Here is a 13,187-nt window from a genome sequence, read left to right on the forward strand (position 1 = left end):
GGTAGACTGGAATTGCATTGAAAGCATAGGAAAAGAGGCAGAACGTCCACAATGATGCACTTGGCCAAAAAGGGCGTATGCGTTTTTTCCTGAATATATTCAGGAAAAAACGCATACGCCCTTTTTGGCCAACCAAGCAAGCTTGCAAAGGAAATCTGCACTACAATGAAGTCTCACTTCCCCCCGGTCAAAAGGGCCATCTGAAAAAAGTGTAAAATCCAGAAAGGCAGGACAGGCCATGGAGAACTGGGAGCCTTGTTATGCTGATGGGCGGGATGTAAATTGCCAACAGACACTCGGGAGAAGTGTATGGTGTTTCCTGAAACATCTAAAAAACAAAGCAACAGAGCCTAGGGCACTTCCACTTATGGTCCTATAGCTTAGGGAAATTAAAATCAAAAAGACAGAGCCACCCCAAAGTTTGGGACGCCTCTGTTTACAAGAACCTCGTTTACCGTACAAGTTCAATATCACAGAAAGTGAAAAATGGATAAAGAACTTGTGGTACTCACGTACAATGCAGTATCACTCAGCAATGAAATCTATGTCATCAGACCCGTAGCAGCATAATGAGTGGATTCAGGTACGATGATTCTAACTGAAATAAGTCACACAGAAAATGAAACATCATAATATATCACTAACACACGGAATGTAAACCTGGCTACACAAGAACTGAATTACAGAATAGAAGAGGGTCTCAAATTTAGAAAACCAACTTATGCTTGCTTAAGGGGAAAGGTGAGTTGGGGTGCTGCATAAAACCAGAGATTGAAATGAGCACAGATAAAGTTCCTTAAGCCAAATATGGAATAGACAAGAGCTACTCCTTGCTCAACGAAATGGACTCAACACCTCATATTAAACGCATAAGAATGTACCTGACTAGTAAGTATCTTAAAACCTATGGATTGCTATGTCTCCAAAAGAGAATCAAGCGTGTGTACAGCGGCATAAACGCAGCAGTGATAGGATTGGAGAGGTTCGGTGAGCAAATGAAGACCCTTTGAAGTCATATTGCATGGTACCCATTACACGGGTCTCAACTCTCCAGGTTTAAGGTATTCTTCCTTCAGCTAAAACATGCATGTGGAAGCCAGAGTATGATCAACCGTGTGAATGGGAGACGTGTTCAAATATGTCTCAGTTTTCCTCCCCTGGTACTCGGGTGCAACATTCCAGACGCTTTACTAACACTCTCCCCACTTGGAGAGTCAGGGCCTTTAACATCCTGTTTGGCCCAGTTTGCAAATTCTGCGGAAGATGAACAGGAATAGTAAGAACCAATGAGAGACTAGCTGGAGGTGTCTGGACGGGCAAATTTAACTCTCATTTCTCACCAGGAAGAGGAAATAACCAAAGGCTCAGCATGCCGTGCCGGAACCGGATTAGGGCCTGAAGGCACCCTGCTGTGTTGCGGCTAGCTCAAAAGAAAGGGAGTTGAAGAAAGGAGCTCAGGGGCACTGTAATTCACAAACCTGTAGAGTTATAAATGACAGCTATCGTCCAAAAATATACTGAAGAAAGGCTGCCAAGAGGACTTGAAAGCGGGGCAGAATTGCAGGAAACCGATTTCAGGAGGTAGACTGGAATTGCATTGAAAGCATAGGAAAAGAGGCAGAACGTCCACAATGATGCACTTGGCCAAAAAGGGCGTATGCGTTTTTTCCTGAATATATTCAGGAAAAAACGCATACGCCCTTTTTGGCCAACCAAGCAAGCTTGCAAAGGAAATCTGCACTACACTGAAGCCTCACTTCCCCCCGGTCGAAAGAGCCATCTGCAAAAAGTGTAAAATCCAGAAAGGCAGGACAGGCCATGGAGAACTGGGAGCCTTGTTATGCTGATGGGCGGGATGTAAATTGCCAACAGACACTCGGGAGAAGTGTATGGTGTTTCCTGAAACATCTAAAAAACAAAGCAACAGAGCCTAGGGCACTTCCACTTATGGTCCTATAGCTTAGGGAAATTAAAATCAAAAAGACACAGCCACCCCGAAGTTTGGGACACCTCTGTTTACAAGAACCTCGTTTACAGTACAAGTTCAACATCGCAGAAAGTGAAAAATGGATAAAGAAGTTGTGGTATTTACTTACAAAGCAATATCACGCAGCAATGAAATCTATGTCATCAGGCCCTTAGCAGCACAATGAATGGATTCAGGTATGATGATTCTAACTGAAATAAGTCACACAGAAAAAGAAACATCATAAGATATCAGTAATACACGGAATGTAAACTTGGCTACACAGGAACTGAATTACAGAACAGAACAGGGTCTCAAAGTTAGAAAACCAACTTATGCTTGCTTAAGGGGAAAGGTGAGTTGGGGTGCTGCATAAAACCAGAGATTGAAATGAGCACAGATAAAGTTCCTTAAGCCAAATATGGAATAGACAAGAGCTACTCCTTGCTCAACGAAATGGACTCAACACCCCATATTAAACGCCTAAGAATGTACCTGACTAGTAAGTATCTTAAAACCTATGGATTGCTATGTCTCCAAAAGAGAATCAAGCGTGTGTACAGGGGCATAAACGCAGCAGTGATAGGATTGGAGAGGTTCGGTGAGCAAATGAAGACCCTTTGAAGTCATATTGCATGGTACCCATTCCACGGGTCTCAACTCTCCAGGTTTAACGTATTCTTCCTTCAGCTAAAACATGCATGTGGAACCTAGAGTATGATCAACCATGTGATCGGGAGACGTGTTCAAATATGTCTCAGTTTTCCTCCCCTGGTACTCGGGTGCAACATTCCAGACGCTTTACTAACACTCTCCCCACTTGGAGAGTCAGGGCCTTTAACATCCTGTTTGGCCCAGTTTGCAATTTCTGCGGAAGATGAACAGGAATAGCGAGAACCAATGAGAGACTAGCTGGAGGTGTCTGGACGGGCAAATTTAACTCTCATTTCTCACTAGGAAGAGGAAATAACCAAAGGCTCAGCGTGCCGTGCCGGAACCAGATTAGGGCCTGAAGGCACCCTGCTGTGTTGCGGCCAGCTCAAAAGAAAGGGAGTTGAAGAAAGGAGCTCAGGGGCACTGTAATTCACAAACCTGCAGAGTTATAAATGACAGCTATCGTCCAAAAATATACTGAAGTAAGGCTGCCAAGAGGACTTGAAAGCGGGGCAGAATTGCAGGAAACCGATTTCAGGAGGTAGACTGGAATTGCATTGAAAGCATAGGAAAACAGGCAGAACGTCCACAATGATGCACTTGGCCAAAAAGGGCGTATGCGTTTTTTCCTGAATATATTCAGGAAAAAACGCATACGCCCTTTTTGGCCAACCAAGCAAGCTTGCAAAGGAAATCTGCACTACAATGAAGTCTCACTTCCCCCCGGTCAAAAGGGCCATCTGAAAAAAGTGTAAAATCCAGAAAGGCAGGACAGGCCATGGAGAACTGGGAGCCTTGTTATGCTGATGGGCGGGATGTAAATTGCCAACAGACACTCGGGAGAAGTGTATGGTGTTTCCAGAAACATCTAAAAAACAAAGCAACAGAGCCTAGGCCACTTCCACTTATGGTCTTATAGCTTAGGGAAATTAAAATCAAAGACACAGCCACCCCAAAGTTTGGGACGCCTCTGTTTACAAGAACCTCGTTTACCGTACAAGTTCAACATCGCAGAAAGTGAAAAATGGATAAAGAATTTGTGGTATTTACTTAAAAAGCAATATCACTCAGCAATGAAATCTATGTCATCAGGCCCTTAGCAGCACAATGAGAGGATTCAGGTATGATGATTCTAAATGAAATAACTCACACAGAAAACGAAACATCGTAAGATATCAGTAATACACGGAATGTAAACTTGGCTACACAGGAACTGATTTACAGAACAGAACAGGGTCTCAAATTTAGAAAACCAACTTATGCTTGCTTAAGGGTAAAGGTGAGTTGGGGTGCTGCATAAAACCAGAGATTGAAATGAGCACAGATAAAGTTCCTTAAGCCAAATATGGAATAGACAAGAGCTACTCCTTGCTCAACGAAATGGACTCAACACCCCATATTAAACGCCTAAGAATGTACCTGACTAGTAAGTATCTTAAAACCTATTAATTGCTATGTCTCCAAAAGAGAATCAAGCGTGTGTACAGGGGCATAAACGCAGCAGTGATAGGATTGGAGAGGTTCGGTGAGCAAATGAAGACCCTTTGAAGTCATATTGCATGGTACCCATTCCACAGGTCTCAACTCTCCAGGTTTAACGTATTCTTCCTTCAGCTAAAACATGCATGTGGAACCTAGAGTATGATCAACCATGTGATCGGGAGACGTGTTCAAATATGTCTCAGTTTTCGTACCCTGGTACTGGGGTGCAACATTCCAGATGCTTTACTAAGAGTCTCCCGACTTGGAGAGTCAGTCCCTTTAACCTCCTGTTAGGCCCAGTTTGCAATTTCTGCGGAAGATGAACAGGAATAGCGAGAACCAATGAGAGACTAGCTGGAGGTGTCTGGACCGGCAAATTTAACTCTCATTTCCCACCAGGAAGAGGAATTAACCAAAGGCTCAGCGTGGCGTGCCAGAACCAGATTAGGGCCTGAAGACATCCTGGGGTGTTGCGGCCATCTCACAAGAAAGCGAGTTGAAGAAAGGAGCTCAGGGGCACTGTAATTCACAAACCTGCAGAGTTATAAATGACAGCTATCGTCCAAAAATATACTGAAGTAAGGCTGCCAAGAGGACTTGAAAGCGGGGCAGAATTGCAGGAAACCGATTTCAGGAGGTAGACTGGAATTGCATTGAAAGCATAGGAAAAGAGGCAGATCGTCCACAATGATGCACTTGGCCAAAAGGGGCGTATGCGTTTTTTCCTGAATATATTCAGGAAAAAACGCATACGCACTTTTTGGCCAACAAAGCAAGCTTGCAAAGGAAATCTGCACTACAATGAAGTCTCACTTCCCCCCCGGTCAAAAGGGCCATCTGAATAAAGTGTAAAATCCAGAAAGGCAGGACAGGCCATGGAGAACTGGGAGCCTTGTTATGCTGATGGGCGGGATGTAAATTGCCAACAGACACTCGGGAGAAGTGTATGGTGTTTCCTGAAACATCTAAAAAACAAAGCAACAGAGCCTAGGGCACTTCCACTTATGGTCCTATAGCTTAGGGAAATTAAAATCAAAAAGACACAGCCACCCCAAAGTTTGGGACGCCTCTGTTTACAAGAACGTCGTTTACAGTACAAGGTCAACAACGCAGAAAGTGAAAAATGGATAAAGAAGTTGTGGTATTTACTTACAAAGCAATATCACTCAGCAATGAAATCTATGTCATCAGGCCCTTAGCAGCACAATGCGTGGATTCAGGTATGATGATTCTAACTGAAATAAGTCACACAGAAAAAGAAACATCATAAGGTATCACTAATACACGGAATGTAAACTTGGCTACACAGGAACTGAATTCCAGAACAGAACAGGGTCTCAAATTTAGAAAACCAACTTATGCTTGCTTAAGGGGAAAGGTGAGTTGGGGAGCTGCATAAAACCAGAGATTGAAATGAGCACAGATAAAGTTCCTTAAGCCAAATATGGAATAGACAAGAGCTACTCCTTGCTCAACGAAATGGACTCAACACCGCATATTAAACGCCTAAGAATGTACCTGACTAGTAAGTATCTTAAAACCTATGGATTGCTATGTCTCCAAAAGAGAATCAGGCGTGTGTACAGGGGCATAAACGCAGCAGTGATAGGATTGGAGAGGTTCGGTGAGCAAATGAAGACCCTTTGAAGTCATATTGCATGGTACCCATTCCACGGGTTTCAACTACTCAGGTTTAAGGTATTCTTCCTTCAGCTAAAACATGCATGTGGAACCCAGAGTATGATCAACCGTGTGAACGGGAGACGTGTTCAAATATGTCTCAGTTTTCCTCCCCGGTACTCGGGTGCAACATTCCAGACGCTTTACTAACACTCTCCCGACTTGGAGAGTCAGCGCCTTTAAACTCCTGTTTGGCCCAGTTTGCAATTTCTGCGGAAGATGAACAGGAATAGGGAGAACCAATGAGAGACTAGCTGGAGGTGTCTGGACGGGCAAATTTAACTCTCATTTCCCACCAGGAAGAGGAAATAACCAAAGGCTCAGCGTGCCGTGCCGGAACCAGATTAGGGCCTGAAGCCATCCTGCAGTGTTGCGGCCAGGTCACAAGAAAGCGAGTTGAAGAAAGGAGCTCAGGGGCACTGTAATTCACAAACCTGCAGAGTTATAAATGACAGCTATCGTCCAAAAATAGACTGAAGTAAGGCTGCCAAGAGGACTTGAAAGCGGGGCAGAATTGCAGGAAACCGATTTCAGGAGGTAGACTGGAATTGCATTGAAAGCATAGGAAAAGAGGCAGATCGTCCACAATGATGCACTTGGCCAAAAGGGGCGTATGCGTTTTTTCCTGAATATATTCAGAAAAAAACGCATACGCACTTTTTGGCCAACAAAGCAAGCTTGCAAAGGAAATCTGCACTACAATGAAGTCTCACTTCCCCCCCGGTCAAAAGGGCCATCTGAATAAAGTGTAAAATCCAGAAAGGCAGGACAGGCCATGGAGAACTGGGAGCCTTGTTATGCTGATGGGCGGGATGTAAATTGCCAACAGACACTCGGGAGAAGTGTATGGTGTTTCCTGAAACATCTAAAAAACAAAGCAACAGAGCCTAGGGCACTTCCACTTATGGTCCTATAGCTTAGGGAAATTAAAATAAAAAAGACACAGCCACCCCAAAGTTTGGGACGCCTCTGTTTACAAGAACCTCGTTTACAGTACAAGGTCAACAACGCAGAAAGTGAAAAATGGATAAAGAAGTTGTGGTATTTACTTACAAAGCAATATCACTCAGCAATGAAATCTATGTCATCAGGCCCTTAGCAGCACAATGCGTGGATTCAGGTATGATGATTCTAACTGAAATAAGTCACACAGAAAAAGAAACATCATAAGGTATCACTAATACACGGAATGTAAACTTGGCTACACAGGAACTGAATTCCAGAACAGAACAGGGTCTCAAATTTAGAAAACCAACTTATGCTTGCTTAAGGGGAAAGGTGAGTTGGGGAGCTGCATAAAACCAGAGATTGAAATGAGCACAGATAAAGTTCCTTAAGCCAAATATGGAATAGACAAGAGCTACTCCTTGCTCAACGAAATGGACTCAACACCGCATATTAAACGCCTAAGAATGTACCTGACTAGTAAGTATCTTAAAACCTATGGATTGCTATGTCTCCAAAACAGAATCAGGCGTGTGTACAGGGGCATAAACGCAGCAGTGATAGGATTGGAGAGGTTCGGTGAGCAAATGAAGACCCTTTGAAGTCATATTGCATGGTACCCATTCCACGGGTTTCAACTACTCAGGTTTAAGGTATTCTTCCTTCAGCTAAAACATGCATGTGGAACCCAGAGTATGATCAACCGTGTGAACGGGAGACGTGTTCAAATATGTCTCAGTTTTCCTCCCCGGTACTCGGGTACAACATTCCAGACGCTTTACTAACACTCTCCCGACTTGGAGAGTCAGCGCCTTTAAACTCCTGTTTGGTCCAGTTTGCAATTTCTGCGGAAGATGAACAGGAATAGGGAGAACCAATGAGAGACTAGCTGGAGGTGTCTGGACGGGCAAATTTAACTCTCATTTCCCACCAGGAAGAGGAAATAACCAAAGGCTCAGCGTGCCGTGCCGGAACCAGATTAGGGCCTGAAGCCATCCTGCAGTGTTGCGGCCAGGTCACAAGAAAGCGAGTTGAAGAAAGGAGCTCAGGGGCACTGTAATTCACAAACCTGCAGAGTTATAAATGACAGCTATCGTCCAAAAATAGACTGAAGTAAGGCTGCCAAGAGGACTTGAAAGCGGGGCAGAATTGCAGGAAACCGATTTCAGGAGGTAGACTGGAATTGCATTGAAAGCATAGGAAAAGAGGCAGAACGTCCACAATGATACCCTTGGCCAAAAAGGGCGTATGCGTTTTTTCCTGAATATATTCAGGAAAAAACGCATACGCCCTTTTTGGCCAACCAAGCAAGCTTGCAAAGGAAATCTGCACTACAATGAAGTCTCAGTTCCCCCCGGTCAAAAGGGCCATCTGAAAAAAGTGTAAAATCCAGAAAGGCAGGACAGGCCATGGAGAACTGGGAGCCTTGTTATGCTGATGGGCGGGATGTAAATTGCCAACAGAAACTCGGGAGAAGTGTATGGTGTTTCCAGAAACATCTAAAAAACAAAGCAACAGAGCCTAGGCCACTTCCACTTATGGTCCTATAGCTTAGGGAAATTAAAATCAAAGACACAGCCACCCCAAAGTTTGGGACGCCTCTGTTTACAAGAACCTCGTTTACCGTACAAGTTCAACATCGCAGAAAGTGAAAAATGGATAAAGAATTTGTGGTATTTACTTAAAAAGCAATATCACTCAGCAATGAAATCTATGTCATCAGGCCCTTAGCAGCACAATGAGAGGATTCAGGTATGATGATTCTAAATGAAATAACTCACACAGAAAACGAAACATCGTAAGATATCAGTAATACACGGAATGTAAACTTGGCTACACAGGAACTGATTTACAGAACAGAACAGGGTCTCAAATTTAGAAAACCAACTTATGCTTGCTTAAGTGGAAAGGTGAGTTGGGGTGCTGCATAAAACCAGAGATTGAAATGAGCACAGATAAAGTTCCTTAAGCCAAATATGGAATAGACAAGAGCTACTCCTTGCTCAACGAAATGGACTCAACACCCCATATTAAACGCCTAAGAATGTACCTGACTAGTAAGTATCTTAAAACCTATGGATTGCTATGTCTCCAAAAGAGAATCAAGCGTGTGTACAGGGGCATAAACGCAGCAGTGATAGGATTGGAGAGGTTCGGTGAGCAAATGAAGACCCTTTGAAGTCATATTGCATGGTACCCATTCCACAGGTCTCAACTCTCCAGGTTTAACGTATTCTTCCTTCAGCTAAAACATGCATGTGGAACCTAGAGTATGATCAACCATGTGATCGGGAGACGTGTTCAAATATGTCTCAGTTTTCGTACCCTGGTACTGGGGTGCAACATTCCAGATGCTTTACTAAGAGTCTCCCGACTAGGAGAGTCAGTCCCTTTAACCTCCTGTTAGGCCCAGTTTGCAATTTCTGCGGAAGATGAACAGGAATAGCGAGAACCAATGAGAGACTAGCTGGAGGTGTCTGGACGGGCAAATTTAACTCTCATTTCCCACCAGGAAGAGGAATTAACCAAAGGCTCAGCGTGGCGTGACAGAACCAGATTAGGGCCTGAAGCCATCCTGGGGTGTTGCGGCCATCTCACAAGAAAGCGAGTTGAAGAAAGGAGCTCAGGGGCACTGTAATTCACAAACCTGCAGAGTTATAAATGACAGCTATCGTCCAAAAATATACTGAAGTAAGGCTGCCAAGAGGACTTGAAAGCGGGGCAGAATTGCAGGAAACCGATTTCTGGAGGTAGACTGGAATTGCATTGAAAGCATAGGAAAAGAGGCAGATCGTCCACAATGATGCACTTGGCCAAAAGGGGCGTATGCGTTTTTTCCTGAATATATTCAGGAAAAAACGCATACGCACTTTTTGGCCAACCAAGCAAGCTTGCAAAGGAAATCTGCACTACAATGAAGTCTCACTTCCCCCTGGTCAAAAGGGCCATCTGAATAAAGTGTAAAATCCAGAAAGGCAGGACAGGCCATGGAGAACTGGGAGCCTTGTTATGCTGATGGGCGGGATGTAAATTGCCAACAGACACTCGGGAGAAGTGTATGGTGTTTCCTGAAACATCTAAAAAACAAAGCAACAGAGCCTAGGGCACTTCCACTTATGGTCCTATAGCTTAGGGAAATTAAAATCAAAAAGACACAGCCACCCCAAAGTTTGGGACGCCTGTGTTTACAAGAACCTCGTTTACAGTACAAGGTCAACAACGCAGAAAGTGAAAAATGGATAAAGAAGTTGTGGTATTTACTTACAAAGCAATATCACTCAGCAATGAAATCTATGTCATCAGGCCCTTAGCAGCACAATGCGTGGATTCAGGTATGATGATTCTAACTGAAATAAGTCACACAGAAAAAGAAACATCATAAGGTATCACTAATACACGGAATGTAAACTTGGCTACACAGGAACTGAATTCCAGAACAGAACAGGGTCTCAAATTTAGAAAACCAACTTATGCTTGCTTAAGGGGAAAGGTGAGTTGGAGAGCTGCATAAAACCAGAGATTGAAATGAGCACAGATAAAGTTCCTTAAGCCAAATATGGAATAGACAAGAGCTACTCCTTGCTCAACGAAATGGACTCAACACCGCATATTAAACGCCTAAGAATGTACCTGACTAGTAAGTATCTTAAAACCTATGGATTGCTATGTCTCTGAAAGAGAATCAAGCATGTGTACAGGGGCATAAACGCAGCAGTGATAGGATTGGAGAGGTTCGGTGAGCAAATGAAGACCCTTTGAAGTCATATTGCATGGTACCCATTCCACGGGTTTCTACTACCTAGGTTTAAGGTATTCTTCATTCAGCTAAAACATGCATGTGGAAACTAGAGTATGATCAACCATGTGATCGGGAGACGTGTTCAAATATGTCTCAGTTTTCGTACCCTGGTACTCGGGTGCAACATTCCAGACGCTTTACTAACACTCTCCCGACTTGGAGAGTCAGTCCCTTTAACCTCCTGTTTGGCCCAGTTTGCAATTTCTGCGGAAGATGAACAGGAATAGCGAGAACCAATGAGAGACTAGCTGGAGGTGTCTGGACGGGCAAATTTAACTCTCATTTCCCACCAGGAAGAGGAAATAACCAAAGGCTCAGCGTGCCGTGCCGGAACCAGATTAGGGCCTGAAGCCATCCTGGGGTGTTGCGGCCAGGTCACAAGAAAGCGAGTTGAAGAAAGGAGCTCAAGGGCACTGTAATTCATAAACCTGCAGAGTTATAAATGACAGCTATCGTCCAAAAATATACTGAAGTAAGGCTGCCAAGAGGACTTGAAAGCGGGGCAGAATTGCAGGAAACCGATTTCAGGAGGTAGACTGGAATTGCATTGAAAGCATAGGAAAAGAGGCAGAACGTCCACAATGATGCACTTGGCCAAATAGGGCGTATGCGTTTTTTCCTGAATATATTCAGGAAAAAACGCATACGCCCTATTTGGCCAACCAAGCAAGCTTACAAAGGAAATCTGCACTACAATGAAGTCTCACTTCCCCCCGGTCAAAAGGGCCATCTGAAAAAAGTGTAAAATCCAGAAATCCCGGACAGGCCATGGAGAACTGGGAGCCTTGTTATGCTGATGGGCGGGATGTAAATTGCCAACAGCCACTCGGGAGAAGTGTATGGTGTTTCCTGAAACATCTAAAAAACAAAGCAACAGAGCCTAGGGCACTTCCACTTATGGTCCTATAGCTTAGGGAAATTAAAATCAAAAAGACACAGCCACCCCAAAGTTTGGGACGCCTGTGTTTACAAGAACCTCGTTTACCATACAAGTTCAATATCACAGAAAGTGAAAAATGGATAAAGAAGTTGTGGTATTTACCAACAAAGCAATATCACTCAGCAATGAAATCTATGTCATCAGGCCCGTAGGAGCACAATGAGTGGATTCAGGTATGATGATTCTAACTGAAATCAGTCACACAGAAAAAGAAACATCATAAGGTATCAGTAATACACGGAATGTAAACTTGGCTACAGAGGAACTGAATTCCAGAACAGAACAGGGTCTCAAATTTAGAAAACCAACTTATGCTTGCTTGAGGGGAAAGGTGAGTTGGGGTGCTGCATAAAACCAGAGATTGAAATGAGCACAGATAATGTTCCTTAAGCCAAATATGGAATAGACAAGAGCTACTCCTTGCTCAATGAAATGGACTCAACACCCCATATTAAACGCCTAAGAATGTACCTGACTAGTAAGTATCTTAAAACCTATGGATTGCTATGTCTCCAAAAGAGAATCAAGCGTGTGTACAGGGGCATAAACGCAGCAGTGATAGGATTGGAGAGGTTCGGTGAGCAAATGAAGACCCTTTGAAGTCATATTGCATGGTACCCATTCCACGGGTTTCAACTACCCAGGATTAAGGTATTCTTCCTTCAGCTAAAACATGCCTGTGGAAGCCAGAGTATGATCAACCGTGTGAACGGGAGACGTGTTCAAATATGTCTCAGTTTTCCTCCCTGGTACTCGGGTGCAACATTCCAGACGCTTTACTAACACTCTCCCCGCTTGGAGAGTCAGCGCCTTTATCCTCCTGTTTGGCCCAGTTTGCAATTTCTGCGGAAGATGAACAGGAATAGGGAGAACCAATGAGAGACTAGCTGGAGGTGTCTGGACGGGCAAATTTAACTCTCATTTCCCACCAGGAAGAGGAATTAACCAAAGGCTCAGCGTGCCGTGCCGGAACCAGATTAGGGCCTGAAGCCATCCTGCGGTGTTGCGACCAGCTCACAAGAAAGCGAGTTGAAGAAAGGAGCTCAGGGGCACTGTAATTCACAAATATGCAGAGTTATAAATGACAGCTATCGTCCAAAAATATACTGAAGTCAGGCTGCCAAGAGGACTTGAAAGCGGGGCAGAATTGCAGGAAACCGATTTCAGGAGGTAGACTGGAATTGCATTGAAAGCATAGGAAAAGAGGCAGAACGTCCACAATGATGCACTTGGCCAAAAAGGGCGAATGCGTTTTTTCCTGAATATATTCAGGGAAAAACGCATACGCCCTTTTTGGCCAACCAAGCAAGCTTGAAAAGGAAATCTGCACTACAATGAAGTCTCACTTCCCCCCGGTCAAAAGGGCCATCTGAAAAAAGTGTAAAATCCAGAAAGGCAGGACAGGCCATGGAGAACTGGGAGCCTTGTTATGCTGATGGGCGGGATGTAAATTGCCAACAGACACTCGGAAGAAGTGTATGGTGTTTCCTGAAACATCTAAAAAACAAAGCAACAGAGCCTAGGGCACTTCCACTTATCGTCCTATAGCTTAGGGAAATTAAAATCAAAAAGACAAAGCCACCCCAAAGTTTGGGACGCCTCTGTTTACAAGAACCTCGTTTACCGTACAAGTTCAATATCACAGAAAGTTAAAAATGGATAAAGAACTTGTGGTACTTACGTACAATGCAGTATCACTCAGCAATGAAATCTATGTCATC

The 13,187-nt window shown here is 43.9% G+C and overlaps 1 long non-coding RNA gene across 2 annotated transcripts in view; it reads right to left on the reverse strand.

The window, feature by feature from the left end:
• Positions 1 to 13,187, reverse strand: part of LOC307181506 — a 1,293,685-nt gene that overhangs the window by 979,130 nt on the left and 301,368 nt on the right. For both annotated transcript variants that reach the window (XR_013826932.1, XR_013826933.1), the window contains exons 2-3: positions 8,409 to 8,490; positions 3,671 to 3,752 (exon numbers count right to left, since the gene is read on the reverse strand). This is a non-coding gene — a long non-coding RNA (uncharacterized lncRNA). The remainder of the gene's footprint in view (positions 1 to 3,670; positions 3,753 to 8,408; positions 8,491 to 13,187) is intronic.

Source organism: Stenella coeruleoalba, assembly GCF_951394435.1.
Source record: "Stenella coeruleoalba genome assembly, contig: scaffold_46, whole genome shotgun sequence".
In the NCBI taxonomy this organism is placed as follows: Eukaryota; Metazoa; Chordata; class Mammalia; order Artiodactyla; family Delphinidae; genus Stenella; species Stenella coeruleoalba.